At 38.8% G+C, this 21,685-nt stretch overlaps 1 long non-coding RNA gene across 1 annotated transcript in view; it reads right to left on the bottom strand.

Annotated features, from left to right (window-relative positions):
* Positions 1-21,685, bottom strand: part of LOC149999251 (uncharacterized) — a 234,078-nt gene that overhangs the window by 141,100 nt on the left and 71,293 nt on the right. The window contains exon 2 of the long non-coding RNA XR_016513375.1: positions 12,186-12,248. This is a non-coding gene — a long non-coding RNA (uncharacterized LOC149999251). The remainder of the gene's footprint in view (positions 1-12,185; positions 12,249-21,685) is intronic.

Genomic DNA, 21,685 nt, shown 5'->3' on the forward strand with positions numbered 1-21,685 from the left:
AGGCCAAATAGGTAAGCCTACTTTTACTCTTGATTTCCAACACAAATCAGGGATTTCACATTCACAGGCCCATAGGGGCCAGACAAGCATCATATGTGAGGGTCATGGGTAAATGCATTTTGTGTAACAATTGGAACTGAGCTGGAAGGAGAACGCAGGCCTTTTTTAAAAAAGGAACAGACATCGCTCAGCTCCAGTGAATTATTTCCAGATCTTCTGACTGGTTTATGTCAACCTGGAAATCTAAAATTTGCACATGAGACTACTCATTTTAAAATCTGGCTTATTAAAATAATAGAAAAAAATCTACGGACCCTATCTAACTGTTGCAAATAATCAATCTGTGATCTTAGCTTTAAGCCAATGAGAACAAAGACAGGCTTTGAGACTGCTCATGGATAAGTACTAATCGATCACATCCACCAACACCGGTACCTTGGATCGACTCCTTCTACCCAATGACAACGCCACAGCTTCAGCACTGTCCCCAGGCACCCTCCTATCTCTCTCTCTCTCTGTCAGTGAAAGAGCTGGAGTCCTAATTCACAAAGAAAATCCACAGACATTAGTAAACAAGTCCCTCAGCTTCCCATCCTCCGTCTACAAATTTCACTATGATGGGAACCACCCAACGTCAAAAGAGAGGTAATCTTCCTCCTCTTTAAGGGCGATCCTCCCACCACTGTCCCTACCATATCCTCTCCATTAATTAGCCTCTCCCCTCAAAGAGCTTCACCCTTTCCCCTTTGCACAATTTAGGAAAAGTCCCATCTTGGTGGGGATGACCTAATACGTACAATCCCCTTATTTAAATTTCCTTTAAAGTAAAGCTTCTTTTTCACACTATAAGCTTTGCTGTTATATTAGTATAGATTTATAGAACAGAAAGAAATTATTTTCACTGATACACACTAAGTTTTCTGACTTTCAGAAAACATATAGTACTTAATGCCACTTGTCTAAAACATACAAAGCACTGCTCAAGAATAATCCATTCTACATGGCAACTGACATCCAAGTTCCTCAGTGCAGTTAACACTCCATCATAGGTTGCGGATCTCCAGCCCACGTGTCAGAGAGACAGAATCAAATCAAAGCGGGAAATGAGCCCATATTGCTCAGTTGGCCGGAAACACTCATCTGTGAGCACAGCCAAAGATTTTGCTGCGTGCTGAGCCTAAAACGATATTTAAATCAGTTGGAATTCGATATTCTGTTGAGTTTCAATTTGTGACTATAGATGGAAGGATAAAAATTCCTTATGTAAGGGAGAGATTATGTTTCTAGAAGTTTCACCCCAAGTGTCAAGACAGCAACGGACAGGCATGTAGGGAGCGTGGGAAGTGGTGCTCAGGGGCAATCCATTATCTTGATTGCTGCCCAAGAGCATATTTTCTTAATCATGAGTAGGCTACAAAATCAATTTAGTGGATTGTGGAAAAGCATTTTTAAAAAGAAGTTATATAAAAGAAACTAAAAAATAAAGTGCATGGCACATATAAGAAGTAGTAATTATGTCATGAAAGACTGTGTATTGGGAGTTGTGTGTGTGTGTGCAGTGGCTCACAGTATAAAATGTATTTCTTACTGTGGTTTGTGGTAAATATGTAAATATATAAATCACTGGTCTGTGTTTACCCAGCTTCATGAGTGAGTAACCTATATTCTCTGCCTTCGTCCTTTCACTTCCCAATGCCAATCTGTTGCTTCTGCTTCAGCAAACCCCCTAAAATTTCTCTGGACGGTGTCACCGATAGCCCCCTGTCAGTCAGACTGGATGCACCCCCTTCAGACATATCCAGAGTTGAATTCTCTGCGGTGTTGTACGTTGATACCTCCTTCTTAAAACTGGCATTGCTTTTGGTTTCTGGGGCATTACTTTTTGTGTAGGGGGGGAGGGGCATTACTTTTTAATAATTCTCCCACTATCTCCCTGGTGATTCTCTTTTGGTTTTCATTTCTGGGTCCTCTCCCTCAGTTTTCCTCTGAAATCCTGGCATTTCTGCCCAACAGAGCATGGGCCTCACACACGCCACACAAATTAAGACTGAACTTTATCTCTGCCACTTGTCACCTCCCTGGCCCTACTCACTACCATCTCTTGCCTAGAATACTGCAATAGGCTAGTGACTGGCCTCCCCTTCTGTCTATTTTCAAGGGTGGCCACAGTGACCTTGGTGAAAGGAAAGTCAGATCATCTCATTCCTTTGAACTCACCGGCTCTGTGACCTTCTTCAGATCTCTACTCAAATAGCTTAGTGAGGACTTCCAGGCCTCCCTCTTTAAATAAACAAACCTACTGCCATTACAAGAAGCCCTGTCTCCCTTTCCTGCTTCACTTTTCTCCTTGGCCCTTGTCTGAATTATTATACAATTACATATCTTGTTTAGCATCTGTCTCCTCTTACTGGAACGTAAGATCCAGCAGGGCAAGGATTGCTATTCTGTGGACTCGTATATCCCCAGCACCCAGAATTGGTAGCCCATATTTAGGAGGCCAATAAAATGTATTGAAAAAGTTGAATGACTATTATCAATCACATATGCTCTGTGTGACAATGGGAGGCCTGAGCACACATGGCTCTATAACCCCCACACTGGGCTATGCAATTCTCTCCATGTGTAATAGGATTTTAAAGAGGGCTTTTGGCTATTAAGCAAAAAGTAAGAGATATTACTAGGAAATTGTCTGAAACTCACAGCCAGGTCCTAATCCTACGTTAGCAGTGCTCCAGCTGCCTAACCCAACAGGATGCAAACACCCGCTTAATTTGGCCTGGTTGAACAGATAGTGTAAATGTCCTAAAAATGCTGCTTTTGGGTCCTTCTCTTTCTCAATCTACTTCAGCATACAACAAACACTTCCATTGGCCTAAAGGGTGATAAAGAGGGTTCAATTTTCTTTCTTTCTTTTCATTTCAATGGCCAGTTATTGTGTAACAAAAGGAGAAAAAAATATTAATGAATTATTTCCTCCATGAATTTTAACAGAGCACAACCGTGTTTTACTTGTTCACTACTATAGCATTTTAAAAGGTATTTGCTCCTGTAAAAACACTAACTAAACCAGTAAGGCTTTTCCCCTAATAATAAACAAGTACTTTTTCCCCCTCTCAATCTGGAGACAAAAAAAAAAAAAAAATCAACTTAATCGTCTTTGTACTCCCCTAATTTATCCTCATTGAATTTTCACAAAAAACTCTCTCACTTATTAACACTATTTTTCCCATCATACAGATCAGAACTTGAGGCAAAAGAGAATAGAAAGCTTATTTAGGGTCCCTCAGATATCAGGTAGAAGAGCTATGATTTGAGTCTGGAACCTCAGGATGGGAGAGAGGGATTGTGGGATAGGGAAGATATCAGAAAAGTGATCAATGGCGAGGAGGTTAAAAGCAAAAAGAAGAATCAAAGATGATTTCCAGGTTTCTGGCTTGCGTGACCGGTGAATGACGGTTCTTCCAATGACCTGCAGGAGAAGGAGGTTTAGAGTACAAGTTTATCAGGTCAATTTTGAATGTCAATTCCAGGTGCCTGTGGGAACACAAGTTGGAAGCAGGATTTCCAGAGGCTAATATTCTAATGTGCATCCTAAAACTACAGAAGGAAGATACAAAATTCATCACGTTCCAGAATTACCTGATTACAGGACTTTTTAAAAATGTCATCAATTTTTTGGCTTCCTCTAAAGACAATGTTAATGAAGGTTATTTTGGGCATTGTGCTGCTGATCAGAGATCAAACTCAGTACCAGTTTACCTGTGCCCGGCGTCACCCACGTTTTCTTCACCCAATGTTGGGCACTCTCCCCACACAATGACATTAATTTGGGCAAGATCGCATCAATGGGAATGGACCCTTGCTTGGAAATGTAAGTGTTTGCTTTCTCTTTTGTTCAGGTGAATTCTATGACCTCCATACTAAACGCTGGGATGGGGTGCAGGGATCCATTACTTCCCAGCGCTGGGATTGAGTACAAATGAGAGAAGACCGATGAGTAAACTTGGTGATTGTTGATATTACTTCCCTGCTTCTATTTGTTTTTTTTTTCTTTTATAGCTTGCAAGCTCAGCTGTTATGAGGAAAATCAATGAACAAGCTTTCAAGGAAGCTTACGCGCCCAGAGAGAAGAAAGTTCCTTTTGCCTTGAAGTTACTCTTTTCCTTTTTTCAGGGTGTAATATCCACTCCACAGCCAGAGTTCACTTGCAAGTCAACAGAAGCCCAGTGTGCATGTGAGGACTCTCTGCTGCGAGTACTGGGCCCCTAAGAATTTTCAGAGGGATAGCTTCTATGAGTAGGATCACTTCTGTGCACCAAACTATTCAGAACGTCAGGCAGGACTGAAGAAAGGAAACTAACGTAGCCAAGAAAATAAACCACTGTGCACATGTCCAGGGGCTCGGAAAGAGCACAGGGGCCTGGGAAGTGAGTTTCCACTGTAGACCTGGTAAAGGTCACAAGTCCACCCCAGCAGCCGGTGCTTTAATCTCATCGCATCTCACTTTGCTCACGTGTAGAATAGAGATTCTGGTAGATGGATGGCAAAAAACAATTGCAATTCTCCCTGCTCCTGTATCCAACCAAATGCGATGTGATTTTGCAGCTCCCTTCATGCAATGCTGTAGTCTGTTTCCCTATCCTTTGAGTCCAGGCCAGTCTAGAGATTTGCTTTGGTCAGTGAAGTGTGGTAGAAGTTACTCTGTGCCAATTCTAAGCCTGGGCATCAGGACCCGTAAGCATTTCTGCTCCTTTTCTCTCAGAACTCTGATACCATCATGAGGACAAGTTCAGTTTAGATTGTGGGGAAAGAGAGATCCTGTAGAACAAAGCCAAGTAAGCCCATTTGTCCTAGCCAAAGTCATAGACATATGAGCATTCAACCAAGATCAGTAAAACCAACCCATAGCTGACTTTCTAGCTGACTGCAGATATAGAAGCAAACTCAGCTAAGATCAGTGTAAACCACACAGACAATTTACAGATTTGTGCCAATGATTTTTGCTCGTGGGGTGTTTGTTATGGAGTATGATTATGACAAAACTGAAACAGAGATAGCAGTGGAATCTAATTCTTAGTACTGTGTTGAGAACAGTGCCTGGCATCAAATAAGTTATCAATCAATATTTTCTATTATTATTGCCCCTAATTTGTTATTACCATACAGAAGGTGAGTGGGGTAACTTCCTAAAGCAAAAAGCTAAACTCCAAAAACAAAATTAAACATGAGATGTCTACCACAAGTTTCATGAAATCTAATGACAGAATATTGATCTATTAAATTTATAGCAATTTCAATAAATGCATAATAAAAATTAAGCATACTTTCATAATGGGAAACAAGAAAAACTGTCAATGCAGTAAAAGTAAAAGAACTGCAGAGTCCTTCATACATCTATATAAATATCTAATATCTATGGCTCACTACCAATGAGATCAAACATCAAACTTCTTCCTTGCAAAATGGACAGTAACACTTTTATTACTTGATTAACTGACCAGGAAATTTTGGAAAGCGCTGAATTTTATACCTTCCTGCTATAGTTTTATGATGCACATTCGAATATTAGTCCCTAAAAGCCCTGCTGAAAAGAAGCCTGTTTAACTTGGTTTAACCCAGCATTTCCTAAAATTAGTGGGCCATGAAACTTTGTATACTTTAGTATGTTTTTATGCAATACTAATGAAATTCAGGAGAACAAGGTGTCAGCAAAGCACACTTTGTGAAGAGGCATTTGGGGTGCAGCAGCAGAAAAGCAGTCTTTCCATGTCCAGCTGAGGTGTGTGAATTTCTGGGACAGCGTGGGGAAACCGACCCTCTCTATGTTTTAATTTAACCCCTGTCTGTGCACAGACGAGCGAACATGGAAGAGAAACTCACTGGTGCATATGGAAGTGGGAGCTAATTTCTCAGCATGGAGCTAAAACAGTGTCCTTAAAATTGGCATCATCTCTAGTTCAAAATATTTCATGAACATCTGTGTTATTTAACTATTTGTAAATGATAAAGGAAGGGACAGACCGAAGACAGATTTTCCAGCCCTGACCCCCTCTAGGGGGTTAAGTACTGGAAGCATAGGGTGGACTGTTACGGATCAAGCAAACTGTGTGTTCCTGCACCAGGTTCAATGTTGAAAATGCCTTCACTGAACATCTGGCTGATGACAGGCCTTCCATTTAAGAGCAGCACTAACCGAGCGCACCTGCTCCCCAAGAGGTGACTGCAGCATGATTTCAAAAGTTTGCCTCATCACCTACATGCATAACTCAGCCAGAGTCATGAGGAAAATCTTGGTAAGGTAAGTTATTTTTATTAGTAGTTCTAAAATAGAAATGCACAAAAAAACTTAATGATAATCTTATGAACTTCAATATGAAGGAAATGATATCTCTGGCCTATGTACTAGATGAATTAGCTCCCCCCTTACTGTAGCACCTAAAACAATTTTTTTTTATCTGAAAGATAAGAAGGGTATAACATTTACATTAGTATTGTCCTTGGTACAACTGGTTTCAGGAAAGAACATATTTTCCTAATTCTTTTTCCTAAGATATTTTTTCAGTCCATTGAAGGCAGAATTTTTCAAGGAAGAGAAATGGGAACAAATCTAACTTTTTGATAATTACTTTAAAATCTGCTTGGTGTTTGGTCAGTTCATAGCCAATCACCTAAGACTGAGTTCTAGCTGATACTTAAAATCTAACAGATTAGTCTGACTCTCCCTGCTAACAAGAATCTGATTTGACTGGATATTAACTACATTATTTGAAAATAACATTACTAATTTCTATTGAAAATTGGTCAACATTATAATTTTCTTATTAATTTCTGGAAAAAAAATTGAGATACTTCTACCTGATATTTTAAGGACTGAAAAATTGCAATTCTTGAAAACATATCATTGTTTTCAATTTCTAGATTATTTTCTTTATCAGCTGGTGAGCAAACATCCGTAACAGTCTCTGGCATCTTTCAAAATGTTCTGAGTATTTTGAAACAACACAGCACAGATCCAGGAAAGTTTAGGCATTTCTAAGTAAACAGCGTACAGAGGTGGATGCTGAAAAATTAACACCACACAATCTCCTGAAGGACTGGCGCACCAAAAATGCTCCTACAAAAACAACAAAACACACCCAAAGTGCAAAGTCTCCTGCAATTGTGGCATAAATGAATCATAAAGTATTGACATGGAAGTTTAGAGCTCTGGCTTCAGGTATAATCTCTGACAAATTCCTCAGCCTCACACGTGGTTCTCATGCCATGCCATTGCTGGAAAGAACACTGGAAGGAAAGGTAACTTGTTACATGGAAACAGAAACTCCAGTTTAAGAAACAATTTCAAAATATTTTATGCTTGTAGTCCTCCTCATATCTCAAAAATACTTCTACTTTCAAAATAAGTATTTACTATTCTCAGACAAGGTGTTCTAATAAGTAGCAATTGTGCTTTTTTTGTTGTTGTTGTTTTTACCAATTAAGGCCACAGGAACCCTAGGAGGTTGCTGCTGACATCTAGTGGCATAATTTTTAAAATACCAAATGCATTAAAAATGTGGCTATCTAGATAGAGAGAGGAAGAAACATACATATCGTACGTATGTGCATTTGTCAAATCTAAGGGACATCCCATGTTACAAATTATTGGCCTCTGCCCACACCACTCTGCCTCCAATGACTTGCTTCCCCTTCCAAAGTCCCTCTGGTACTGCCGACCTAAAGAAATGGATCTGGACACAAGAGCCTTAAAGGAACCAATTCCCTCAAAGACCTACCAGGAATTGTCAGTCCCCTGAGAGCCCCAAGTCCCAAAGGCCCTGCCCCAACCCTAATAGTCCCAGTTTCATCTCAACTTGCCAAGCCACTATTGACCATCCTTTCCCAACCTGCACAGCTAAAGTTTAGGTACTTCCAGGGTTCTAGACTAAAGAGACACAACTATGGAGTGGGAATGCAAGGGGAATATGTAATTTCAGAGCTCATAGCCACAAACGTGCAAATGTAGTTGATGAATGAATGAATAAATGGACGAGGTAGAAAATTACAGTATACAGTATTTTTTCTATTGATTGGGATGGAAGATATACAGTATCTTCCTAAGGCAATGTTTGCTCTTAGGCAAAAGGGCCTTTGTAAAGCAGATCAGTTCAGATATTTCTCCAATGACACGTGCAAAGTGGCCCCAAGCCAGTGGGTGGGACAATTAGACCATCTTCCTTTGGGGAGGGGAGTGTGTTTCAACAGTTAAAAATGACCTGCTTTATAAATGAGTATATTTGAATTTTGACTTTATTCTCACTGAAAGATGTGCTAAACAGAAAGTAGATTCTCAAAGTAGTCCTAAAGGATACAAACCATAGCTGACTTATAACTCTCGTAGTACCAAGGGATCTTTTAGTCTTTTAAATGTTCCTTCAGTGGGAATCCTAGAGATGTAAGGAGCTCATTCATTTGAATTTCTCTACTTCACTCATAAGTGGGTGTAAAAGTGGATGACAGAACAGAATCTTCCTGACAATAAATAGTGAAAGGAAAGTCTCTTATCTGTATGTGCGCCTTTATAAAATGAAATTATATATGTACATATATTTACACAGGCACACATAAGAACTATTACCTAGCAACGTGCAAATCAGTGTGGCAGATACTAGGTGACCTTACTAAATGCATATGGGTTAAGGAAGTGAAATTGATGTAGTATAATGAGAAATTCAGAAAATCCTATAGAGAGAAATTTTTACGTTATGTAGACTGTGGAATAAGGGAGAAAGAAGATTGGGCATTCAGAGTGGAGTTTTCAGGATAAGGAAAAGACAAGAATGTTTAGGGTCTATAATGGAGTAGGAGAAAAACAAATAATGTAAGAAAAACAGGTGGGAAATTGGTAGAAAAACTCGAATACTAGCAGGAGCTGATCGTAGACAATGCTATGGCTTATAGCATTGTTAAGTTTTAAGAAAATGAATATCCCACAGAATCTAATACTCAGAAGAGTTAAGAATACCGAGCACTTTTGCAAATAGCAAAAATCATAAAAAACAAAAAGTTTATAAAAAGTATAACTCTCATGCAAATTCCTCTTTAAAAGTTACTTTTTAATCACATCTCCATGAGAATATTCAATGATTTGTTCTCCGACTTTCAGTTTAAATTCCCTTTGGGGGCATGTTTTGCCTGACCTTGTAGCCATAGTTCTATAAAGCACTGCATATATCATATGTGGAATCTAATTCCTGCAATGTGATGATTATAGCACTCCACTTATCACACGCCATAGAAATATCTCTAATTCTCATGTAAGTTCACGGTCATGAACTTATATATTAATCAACCTGAAACTTGATGCTTTAGTTTCCATTGTTATGTTATAGTAGGTATGTAATAAATCACATAAAATATAATTTGTGGTAAGCCCTTAAAATATCAGATTTTCATCCTTTTAAATCTCACAAGTATTCTTACCTCTACAACATTTTCTCCAGCCAGTAATAATAAACCACAGTGAAACATATCTCTAAACATTCTCTTTATAACTTACATTTAATGCTCTTGAACATAAGTAACCCTACACATTAGCTTTAGGACAATGTATTTTCAATTGCCAGAATTGATTCCAGTCTAGATAGAGTACATCAAAAAATTGTTGAATCCTTAATATTAATTAAGGATTGATGTTACAATTACAATTCTCTACAGAAAAAGTCAGATATATGTGAGAATAAAACTTAATATTCCTACATAACAAAAATAAATTGCAGACATGACATTTTCTTAACTGAAAGTCAATCTACTTCCAGGACATCTAAACCTATATAAAAATGGAACAGAATAACAGTCTTTATTTTTTTTTAACAAAATCCTACTAGATATATAGAAGGATACTTAGACCTGACAAGTTAAAGTTGCCCCTCTCTGGATGACAAAATTAAGAATATTGTGACTAATGGACATAAATAACTTCACATAATAAAACAATACATGAAGAGTTATTTAATTACCTCTTTTAAAGGGTTAAGTATAAAACTTTCTGGTATCTGTACCCACAAAAGTGCCTGTGAATCCAATCGTTTGTGCTCGGAGCTGCACGGCCAGAGCTCACCCTTATCATCATGTAAACTGAGAAACCTGACCAGTCCCATTCATCTAAAAACAGTGCTTATATCTTAAGGGGGTACCATTTAAACACTGAAATTGAAATGTATATGTTCCATCGGAGCTAATAGAGAAAGAGCATCAGCACATCAGCACGCACGGTCTGACTAACAGGAACTGTGTACAAGACGGCAAACACCCTGTTTCACAGAATCCCAAGGACCCGTCTAAAGAGATGGCAACACCACCATTTCTCCCATCCCCGGTCACTCCTACACACCCCACTCCTGCTGTTCACACAAACCGCCCGTCCTAGAGCACATTCCCTTTGGGAACTTTATCAGACCGAAGCCCCAGGAACTCTGGTAAGATCCCGAACTGTTCCCTTATTCTCCTGTTGGGAGGGAACGCATATTTTCACTCTGTGTAAGCAATGCTGGAAATCCCGCCATGTTAACGGAAACGACCCCCTCCCACCCCAACTCTCTCTTTCCTAAATTCAGTTCAAAGTAAGTGTTTCCAGATCTTAAACAAACAAAAAGCCTAATTAAACTGAACATATGTATATGCACATACCTCTGAAAAAAATAATTTCAGATGAATGCATCCTGGATAGCCTGTGCTCCCTTCATCCTTTTATTCCAAAGGGCACAGGTCCTTGGGCCTCCTCATTGAATTCATCTCACTGAGTGTGTTTCTTTCTCTCTGTACTGCCTCATCATCCATCAGTTCTGCTCACCACCCTCTGCCCATCCCACAATGCCCAGTTGTAACCGCTTCCACATTCCCACGAGTATTACTGCTCATAGTAGTGTCTCTCTGTGGGGAGTCACAGCTAATAGTTCTATGCAAAGGCGGTCCTCTGTTGATGTCATTAAGCATTTTAAATATGTTACAGATTCAATTAACATTTTAGTATAGATAAAACTTGAATAGAATGCCTACAATCCCAAATCACCGATAGGGGACAGGAACTGCTTCCTTAAGGGGTTTAGACCTGCTTTGAAGAATCAACTAAAACCAGAAATAAGTATAAGCACCCCAGTTTGTAATTTAACCCAACAACTTATTTCTGCTCAACTGCAAATTCAAGTTCGGAGACAAGTTTTCTGCTGATGTCCATTAAATTTAAAATGCTACCTTTGTTTCTAGGAATTTAATAACTTGTCAAAAGTGCAATCCAACCAGTTTAAACCAGTTTGCAGTCTAATAAAAATTTCAATAATCTATTATGCATATAAATACATACAGTAACATCATATCTTCATAGCTATATAATTAAATAACATTGAATAGATGGATCCAGGTCCTATCACAGTGCTAACCTTTTAGAAACTTTTCTGAAAAAACTCTTTTAGATGATATTTTTTATCATAAAATATGCACATATATCTATATCTTACACTTTGTTTACACACGTATATAATTAGGGTATTTGCATGAGTATTCATATTTTTAAGCCAACATATGTAAATAAATCACACAGCAATTTAAACATTTAGCAACTATCTCTGCAACTGCTAAGCATAATCAGGCATGCTATTTAAAAACCATTATGATATAATTCAGCCTTTCCAAAGAAAATATGTTTTGTATGACAGTGTCTTCATAAAACTCAAAGAAGTTTTAGAGGAATTTGTACGGAAATTTTTTCCATATTCAAAAAGTAGTATATAAAATCATGTGGCCAATGTTTGATAAAAGGAGATTCTTATCACTGTACCCTGACAAGAATCTAATTATCTTATTGTCTATCATTGTAAATAGGATAAGCTAATTGAAGTTATTTCCAGATAAAGATAATACAATATTCTAGTCAAGATCCTATTCATGTATTAACATAAATAGAAGAGTAGTATCAGAAAATTAGCCACTATCCCCAATATTCTGATAAGCTAAAATATATTTAAAATTTTTCTGTTAGTTCAGTAAATATGGTAATCATTAGAAACTATTCCCTCTACTTTTCAGATGATGATTTACTTTTTTGATGGGTTATTCAATAGCTAAAACCAGTAATCAAGGAAAACCAATGAGTTTAATGTTTCGGGGTTAAACAAACTAAAAAAGTATCAATTCACAGTAAGTGTTACCTTGGTCTGATTTTTCACAAAAGAGTGCAGATCTCTTGCCAGGTAACACCATTTCTTTGGGTTCTGTGGGCAAAGAGAAAGAGATTAATATAAACAATCTTCTTTTTTACTCTTTAAGTGCTTCCTAAGGGAGATTCATTAGTAATAAAAGTCAGAGAAGACAATCATTTAACAAAATATTCAGCAGCTGCCCTGGGAAGGACTTGCTTAAATGTCAAATAACGTCCTCAAAGGTCCCCTCACTCCTGCAGCAGAGAAGCTGGGTGACTGGGGCAGGCACTAGCCCAGTCTTCTTTGCTACTCTCCCTTTTCTCCCATGGGAACAAGACTCACGCTGGAGCAAGGAAAAGCATTAGCTCCCATCGTTCAAAAAGAAAAGATGTAAGGCATGTTGAGACAGAACATTTACTTGAAATACAACTGACTAAATGGAATTTGCAATTATCTAAATTCACTTTCCTCCCTCCTCCAGTGAGTACGGGTTTTAAAACATTCATGAAAGTTTGGTTGTTTTACTATTCAGTTTTTCAACTAAAATGATAAAATGAGATATTGTGAGGTGGCTCTGTAAATAATTGCAGATTACCCTCCTCATGAGATACAATTTTAGAGCTTTGCCATGCGGCAATGAGGAGAAAAGTACTTTACAGAAGTCAAAAGTTATGAAAATGTATCTTATTCCCTCCCTTAGCATGTAACAATCCTGAGGAGTGTCCCATAAAAGATTTTATTGCATCATTATCTGAATGTGCAGATCGGAGGATAAGAAATTCAGGACTGAGCAATAGCTTTCCAGAAAGCACTGTCACACAGATAGGTGAGAAGTTTAAATTCACCCTTTAAGAAAGTTATTTGAAGAAATGTTAACAGTTAAAAGCAACACTGATTAATTGGCTATAATAGTCATTATAAGAATAGTCATATAAATGCAATCATCATATTTTACTAGCTGTGTGAACTTGAGTAAGTAAATTAAACTCCGTAAACCTTCATTTTTCATCTGTAATACCGGAATGATAATTATTTCTACTCCATAGAGCTGATAGGATAAATAGATGAGATAAATACATATAAAGGACATAGAACTAATGAATGTTAGCTAATATCATTATCAACATCATTATTACTCTTATCCAGAGAAGGAAAATTCTGACTCCAAAAAACCTCCGCTGCCTTGCGGCATACCTCTTCAGGGGAAAGGCTAAGGGAGTAAACCCCGACAGAAAATCCGGAGCCGGAGTCCCTAAGGCGGTTTGACGTTGTAGTCAACACCGGCAACTCCTGCGGCGCACCTGAACCCAAGCTGTATTGACTCCGTCTTTCCCTTGGACCCTTCAGCTGCGAAGAGAGGGGGGGTCTGCTGCATGGGCAACAGCAGACCCTCCATATCACCCTGCCCAGGCTCTGTAGCTTCAGCTTCACTGGAGAGGACACTCCAGCGTCATCGCAAGATGTCGATTCAACACGGGAGGAGACAGATACCGTGTCACTCCCGAGTCGGACTGCACAGCCATTCTCGGCGGTGCAGATAGACTCTTAAGAAGCTACACCATCGTCTCTCGAGACGGACGGCTGCCGACGACGATTACTCTTATCATCATTCTCCTTTAAAAAATGCATCATGTGGATATTGCATTGTGTGATCACCACCCAAATTCAAATCTCCTTCCATCACCATATATTTGGCCTGTTTTCTTTTTACTAGCTCCTCCCCACTAGGAACCTATACAATTTTATTAACCAGTATCACCCCAGTAAATTTCATACTGGACATTACCTAATTTGCCTATTGACTAATCTGATTCTAATGACAAAGGAAATAAAGGTCTTTGGGCAAGTGAGGAAGAAAGATTGAGTAGCAGGGAGATGAGTAACCTGCCCACCCCTCCCCTGCAGTGGCTCCCGTTCATTTTGCTGAGGATTTTAACTCAAAGGAGACCTCCAAGAAACTGGTATCTATTTCAAGAGTCACTTAAAGCAACAGACCCTTTTCTACTTCTGTGAATACTCAATCCAATCCAGAAAACACCTAGTGACCTGCTACTGCAAGCTAGGGTCTATAACAGACTTCAGATAAAATGGAATAAACAAAAATGAGTCAAGAGAAACAGTTCAGTGGAGAAAACATCTATAGATAATTATGTCAAGGAATTGGTGAAAAGACCATCACTAAACAATGTATAATGTGTTAAAGCAACAGAAAGTATTGAAAGAATATTATGCAGTCAGGAAAGGAATATTTAAAAATAATCTTTAAAAAATTAGTCAGAAAAGCTGAGCTTGTACACACTGGCTTGACAATCAGTCCTACTGGTTTTTAAAAAAAATCACTAGAGGAGGACTTTGAAAGACTACAACTGACAGGCAGGTAAGAAGGGATACATCTTTCTAAGAAGCTGGGACTGTGCATTTGAAGAACTGGCAGTACAGGAAGACATGGAGACCAGAGGCCACAGGGCTGACCTGTGGTGCCCACTGGGTTTCTTCTCAATGTCCCATTAAAATTGTTAACTTATGTTCAAGAACAGAACCACTAGTAGCATCACTGGGAGGAAAATGGACAAAATAAAGAGGCATCTTCAGTAGGTGCATCCCTAATAGGAACGATTGAGAACCACTGCTTTAGACTCAAAACCCATGCTGTATATCCTGAAAGAGTGTGACACGTGTGACTAGAAATAAACTAGGAAGCAAGCTGGTTCACCAACAATAGCCCCTAACTCCAGGGTACAGACATCAAGCAGAATCACGTCTGCTGTGGGTTGAGTTGTGTCCCTCAGAGGATATGTTGCAGTACCACCTAGTACCTATGAATGCGTTCTTATTGGGAAATAATCTTCCCTGATGTCATTAAAGTTAAGATGACATTATGTGGGGAAGGGTAGACTCTTAATCCAATATGACATGTGTCCCTATAAGATGAGACATAAATATAAACACCCAGCGGAGAGTGTCACGTGAAGACAAAAACACAGAGGGAAATCACAATGTGGCTAGGGAGGCAGAGATGGGGGCAAGACTTCTACAAGCCAAGGTCCACGGTAGCACCAGAAGCTGCGGGGAAGTTCATGGCACAGATGATCTGCTAGAGCTTTCAGAGAGAAGACGGCTCTGTTGACATCTTTGTTTTAGATCCGTAGCCTCCAGAACAGTGAGAAAATAAATGCCTCTTATGCTAAAGCCACCCAGTTTGTGGTAATTTGTTATGGCAGCTCCAGGAAATTAATGCAGTATCTTCTGAGCTAATAAGAACTAGGCCTTTATCTATATAGCCTGATCAACTGGGGCTTAAAAAAAAACTTATAGTTATATTAAGTTACCAAACATAGTCTCAATTTAGAAATTAGAATACCCAGCTATATATAAAGACTGATTTGAAGGTTAAATTGTCTCCCCTCCATAGTCGGGCTCTGTGGGGAGTGGAACTCAGCAGCCAATGAAGAGCGCCCCATATTTTCCCCCCAGGTCTTTCTTCTCTGACCAGTTAGCCTCGGTTCCAAAGCCTCTGGAACACAGATGTGGAGTGAAAGGCGGAAAGTAGGAAAAGAAGAGGTAAATGGAGAAGGAACATTACTTCTGGTCGCTGAGCTAAGAGAATGGTATGTATTTAAAGCTGATTCTCAACCAGGGTTTGCTCCCACTTCTCCAATCACTGGGGGCTTTCAGTCTGTCCTGCCCTAGATATGAGTCATACTGTCTCACTTTATCACTTACTGCAGCCACAGCTCCAAGTGACACCTCTAGCTTCTATCTGCTGAGACCAGTTCTGTCCCTGGGTGGCCTAATAGGATAGGACCTAGACAGCCTCGTGACAGTGTGCTGACATGCAGGGCCCATAGCTGTCCCACAGGGAACTCTAACAAACCCGGGAACAAGAGGCGACTCCAAATACAGCATCTCTACCTTGCTCTACCATTCACTGCCCACTAGCTCATCTCTTGGTCTTTAGATCCATCAGAAACCAGCTCAGTGTTTTTGACAAACACCCCAAAACTTCACGAGACACACATTACACTCTCACCAACTGTTCTTGAAGCATCTTTTTCTAGCAATGAGAGGGGGGAACAGGGAACACCCCACAACCTACCTCCTTGTGGATATTCCTAGTGGACTCTCAGTTCACCCCGCCCAAAAAAAATCTGTCTTTAATCTCCAAATATCAAGCTACTATTAGGGAATTCCTACAAGGTGATCTATGTCATAAATTACTTTGGCATCTGATAGCTATTCCCTTAACGGGTCAAAGTTTTCCAATTTTACCACCTGTAATATTAGTTCTTATAATTTGAGCTTTAAGAGACCCATGAGAGGAGCAGCTGAAAATTGTACGTATATCTACTGGCTATATATATATTTTTAAGTTTCCTCAGCATTCTATAAATTGTACATTGTTCTTCAATATAATCTGTCCTACTGAGTCAGGCAGAGTGCTAATGGCTCTCATGTCATCTCTCCCAGTCCCATTCTCCTTGTCTATCCCTCCTGGTTGTGGTTCAGTTCTTTTCAACACCTTCCAAATTTACCACCCTGTCACAGCTTTAATGCCAACTTCTGCACAAAGTGATCCCTAGGTTCTTTGTAACCTGTTGATTTATGGTCCTCTGACCTTGTACAGCAATTAAAGTTAATGCCTATAATTTATATTGCCTTCTTCAGTAGCCTTACGCTGTCATGTCTCCCCAACTATATTTTAAGTTCCTCAAGGACAGTAATTGTATCTTTTGCCTCTCGCCTATCCCTTACCACTTTAGTACTTAATTCAATGTTTAGCACATAGGAAGGAGGTTCCTAAGAAGTATGCACCCACTTGCTATGTATTAAAAGCCTATTGAAAAAGACAAGATAGAGCTAACTCATGTGGCATAAATATCTTACTATGTCTCATGATAGAAATGGCATAACAAGTCTTTGTTGTCACATTTGAACAAACTAATATATCAGACTGGGAAAAAGGCAGCAAGAAAATGAGAGGTGTGGGCCTTCCTGTAACAAGGATGCTAACACTTGGAAATACATCCACATGCACAACCTTTGCATTTCTCTGTGTCTGGCCTTGCCTTTCTACTGGAGGTAGCACTTTCCTCAATGAGAAGATAAATAAAATAAAATCCCAGAGGAGTCTAGAATTTGACATCCAGCAATAATTCTGGATCCATAGTAAGACAATGGTTTTGAATATCAGGCTTTTCTTAGGGAGAAAGGAACTTCCAAAACCACAAGCTTAGTTTCCATAACATAGTAGGAGTCAGACCTAGAGAACTAGATCATGGAGTTTTCTGATTCTAAGACTAGAGAAAGCATAGGGTACGATGTAAAGGACATAAAAAACTACCTTGCGCTTAAAAGTTACATGGATAAGAAGACAGAGGAGGAAGAGGGCAAATATCAAGCCCTCATGTCCCTTCACTTAAATTAGGCCCCCCAACGAACATGGGAATTGGAGCATTAGGACTAGCAGCCCACTCGTCCAGGCATAGACTGAAGAGAACTTAAGGTTCTCTCCCCCAAAATGAGATCACGTGAGGCCCACTGTGCCCACAGTCCCAGTGTCATACAGGGAAGAGTAGAAAAAAAAGGGGAGAAAATCCTAAAGCACAATCACTTACCCAAAAGGTGTCTGAGTCATCCACCCCTGATAAAAAGGAGCTAAAGTTTGTCTAGTCCAGTATCATCGTTTCACAGATGAGGAAATGAAAGACCAGATGGGTAGACTCATTTACTAAAGAGTATCATACAGGTAAGGACACAGAAGAGGAAATAATTCCAATTTTTCTAGCACCTACTGAAATAATAATAATATCCGTCGTCAGCAGCCGTCTGTCTCGAGAGACGATGGTGTAGCTTCTTAAGAGTCTATCTGCACCGCCGAGAATGGCTGTGCAGTCCGACTTGGGAGTGACACGGTATCTGTCTCCTCCCGTGTTGAATCGACATCTTGCGAGGACGCTGGAGTGTCCTCTCCAGGGAAGCTGAAGCTACAGAGCCTGGGCAGGGTGATATGGAGGGTCTGCTGTTGCCCATGCAGCAGACCCCCCCTCTCTTCGCAGCTGAAGGGTCCAAGGGAAAGACGGAGTCAATACAGCTTGGCTTCAGGTGCGCCGCAGGAGTTGCCGGTGTTGACTACAACGTCGAACCGCCTTAGGGACTCCGGCTCCGGATTTTCTGTCGGGGTTTACTCCCTTAGCCTTTCCCCTGAAGAGGTATGCCGCAAGGCAGCGGAGGTTTTTTGGAGTCAGAGTTTTCCTTCTCTGATGTGCCCTGACTGGAAGATCGAACCAGCGACACTTAGCTCGCAGGCCGACGCTCAATCCACTGAGCCAAACCAGCCAGGGTGAAATAATAATATAAATTAATGTTATTATTCAGCTAATACTGAAAAATAAAAATTTTAATAATTTTAGATCCATTTCTTTTCATAAATAATGAAGTATATTTAAAATTAAAATACTAAATAATGATTCCACAGAAGAACTATTAGTTTTATTAGTAAATTTAGTAAGGTTACTGAACTTAGGGTCATTGTAAAAAAATTTGAAAATAGAAAATATACATTTAAAATTAAATTTTTAAATCTCAAATACCTGAAATAAATCTATCAAAAGATGTTCATGACCACTACACCAAAAACCTACAAAGTTTTAGAGGGGGGGAAAGAAGCCAACAAATAAATGCAAAGAAGTGTGTCATGATCATATTGGAAGATTCAATATTATAAAGATGTCAATTCTCCTCAAACTGATTCACATGTTCAGTGTAATCACAACTGAAATCCCAGTAGTTTTTTTCTTTTCAGTTAACAAGCTATCATTTATACAGAAATGCAAAGTGCCATGATTAGCCAAGGTGTATTAATGAAGAACAAAGCAGGAGGTTTTCTATTACCAGGTTTCACAGTTATTATAAAGTTTTGTAATTAGCACAGTGAGTAATTAGTACAAAAAACAAACACACAGATATATAGAGTGAAACACAGAATCCAGAAACAAACCCATGCAAATTATGACAACTAATTACACAAGTAAATTATGGCAAGTCTGATGATAATAGAGCCATGGAGATAGGACCATCTCTCTACCACATGATACTGAAGGAATACAGATCTACTTAGGATTAGAAAGTGCAGCTTAACTCCTACACATACAAAAGTCAGTTTCAAAGGGCTGTGTATCTAAATGTGGGTGATAAAACAATAAAGCATTTAGAAGGTAATATTTTTCCCTTGGGGTAAGCAATGCTTCCTTAAACAGCATAAAAGAAGTAGTAACTATAAAGGGAAAAAATGATGAGTTTGACCTCTTTTAAATTAAGAACTTCTGTTCATCAAAAGATAACAGGTAGAGAATGAAAAACCACAGAGCACAAGAATAAATTTACCATATATATATATATATATATATATATATAGATATATACACACACATATATATCTGATAATAATTAGTATTCAGAATATTTAAATAAACTGTTACAAATCAATAAAAACAAGACATATAACTCAATAGAAAAATGGGCAAAAGACAAATAAAAATTTCATAAAAGAAGACATTCAAATTTTCAATAAGCATATTAAAATTTCCTCAACTTGGTTAGTCCTTTGGAAAAGCAAATTAAAATCACCATGAGATACCACTAGATGCAGACAAATGTGGCTAAAATAACAAGAACACACACTCTCAGGAGTTGGCAGGGATACAGAGCAATGGTACTATCATATCCTGCTTGAGGGGGGAAAATGGTGGAGATTAGGGTCATTTTAGAACACAGTTTGGAAGTATCTAAAGGTGAACATGTGCACACCGTATGGCTGGGCAAGTTCTGTCCATAGGTTTACAACCACAGCAAAGGCATACAATGGTTGCCAAAGTGATGTACAAGAATGTCTAGAGTAGCATTCTCTGCAGTAGAGACAAGCTAGAAACAGGCCAGATATCCATTAACAGTAGAACTGATATACAAATTAAGAAAATTAAGACCTATTCAAACAATAAAATGCTATATGTTAATGAGAATGAACAAGCCACAGTTACGTCAACAACAGGGATAAATATCACAATGTTTAGGGTAAAACATCATAAGCAAAAAGTACATACTATCGTACATGACAGCATTTATATAAAACGTGGGGAGGTCTTGTTTGGTATAAGTGATGAGGAGAGGACATAAGGGGAGCTTTTGAGGTACTAATACTATTCTTTCTTAAGTGTGGCACCTGGATCTTCAGGTGTGTTCACTTCGCAAAAATGTATCAAGCTGCAAACTTTAGATTTGCTTACTTTTCATGTGCATGTTATACTTCACTAGTTAACTTTTTCACCCACCATCTGCAGCACTTGGAAAAAATGGACATGAATAGATTTTAAAGATAATCTCTGATTTTAAAAATAATCATGAAGACATTAAAGAACAGATTTCAGTCTGTGAATGTTGTTCCTCACCGCCTACAGGTGTGGTCATTCAGAACAGCATGTGCAGACAACTTTGGTGTTTTCCCTGGAACACAAGTCATTTTCCATATTTTCAACATATAATATTCCTCCTCAAATCACTTATTCTTTGTTGGCTTTGTTTAATAGAAGAGAATCTACCATAAAATGCATGTGCATTCATTTTAAAGCATATTTGTATATGTTACATAGATAAACTTGTATACTTGTATATATTAAGAAATTTTTACTATTTGAGCTACACCGGCCAGAAAACATCTACAGTCAGTAAGTATTGCACCTGACCTTTGAAGTCATTTCCTTTTGCAAATACTAAAACTGCTACCAGTTGGATTCCTTTCTAATTTTCCCTTGCTTATTATTTTGAAACAATTATCTCAGAAAAGAAAAATACAGAACAAAGGTTTAGAATTGTAGGTTTTTATAATTGTCTGCACTTAAACTTTGGAAAGAAAATATAAATGGGGAAAAAAAGAAACATAATAAACACCTATTTATCTCTGTCTGCACACAGTAAAATAGAAAAAAAATGTTTTTCTTTTCTGAATTACACTTACACCTGGATTAAGCATCGATAATGAAAAATTACCAAGGTAATAATCAAGGCACAGGCATTTTGAAATATATGCTAAATCTATGCCCGAGGAAAGGCAGATATAAAAGAACAACAACACTAAAGCAATAGGCCATGTTTAAAGTATATTAACAATTGAATACTAGGAATAATTAATTTCTAATTTTTTTCATTTTAAATAATATTATTGTTTATACCACAGTCACAATGAAATTAACAAGCTTGTTCCATGACAGACCTGTCACGCAAAGAAAAGTAAGGGAAGGCTTCCATAGAGCTTGCAGAGAGAAATAGCACCCCGGAAGCACGAGGAGGGCTGCGGGGATCTCAGACAGCAGCGCCCAGGTGTGGGAGTAGGTAGGGATGCGGGGGCTTCCCACTGTAGTTGGCCAGAGACAGCTGCTGGTTCTTAAGGGGACTTGCCCCCTGTGTCTAGTAAGCCGATCGCTTGTAACACAGATGTAGCGGGACTCAGGTGCCAC

This window comes from Furipterus horrens, unplaced genomic scaffold (assembly GCF_987537825.1).
Source record: "Furipterus horrens unplaced genomic scaffold, mFurHor1.1.pri manual_scaffold_10, whole genome shotgun sequence".
Taxonomy (NCBI): domain Eukaryota; kingdom Metazoa; phylum Chordata; class Mammalia; order Chiroptera; family Furipteridae; genus Furipterus; species Furipterus horrens.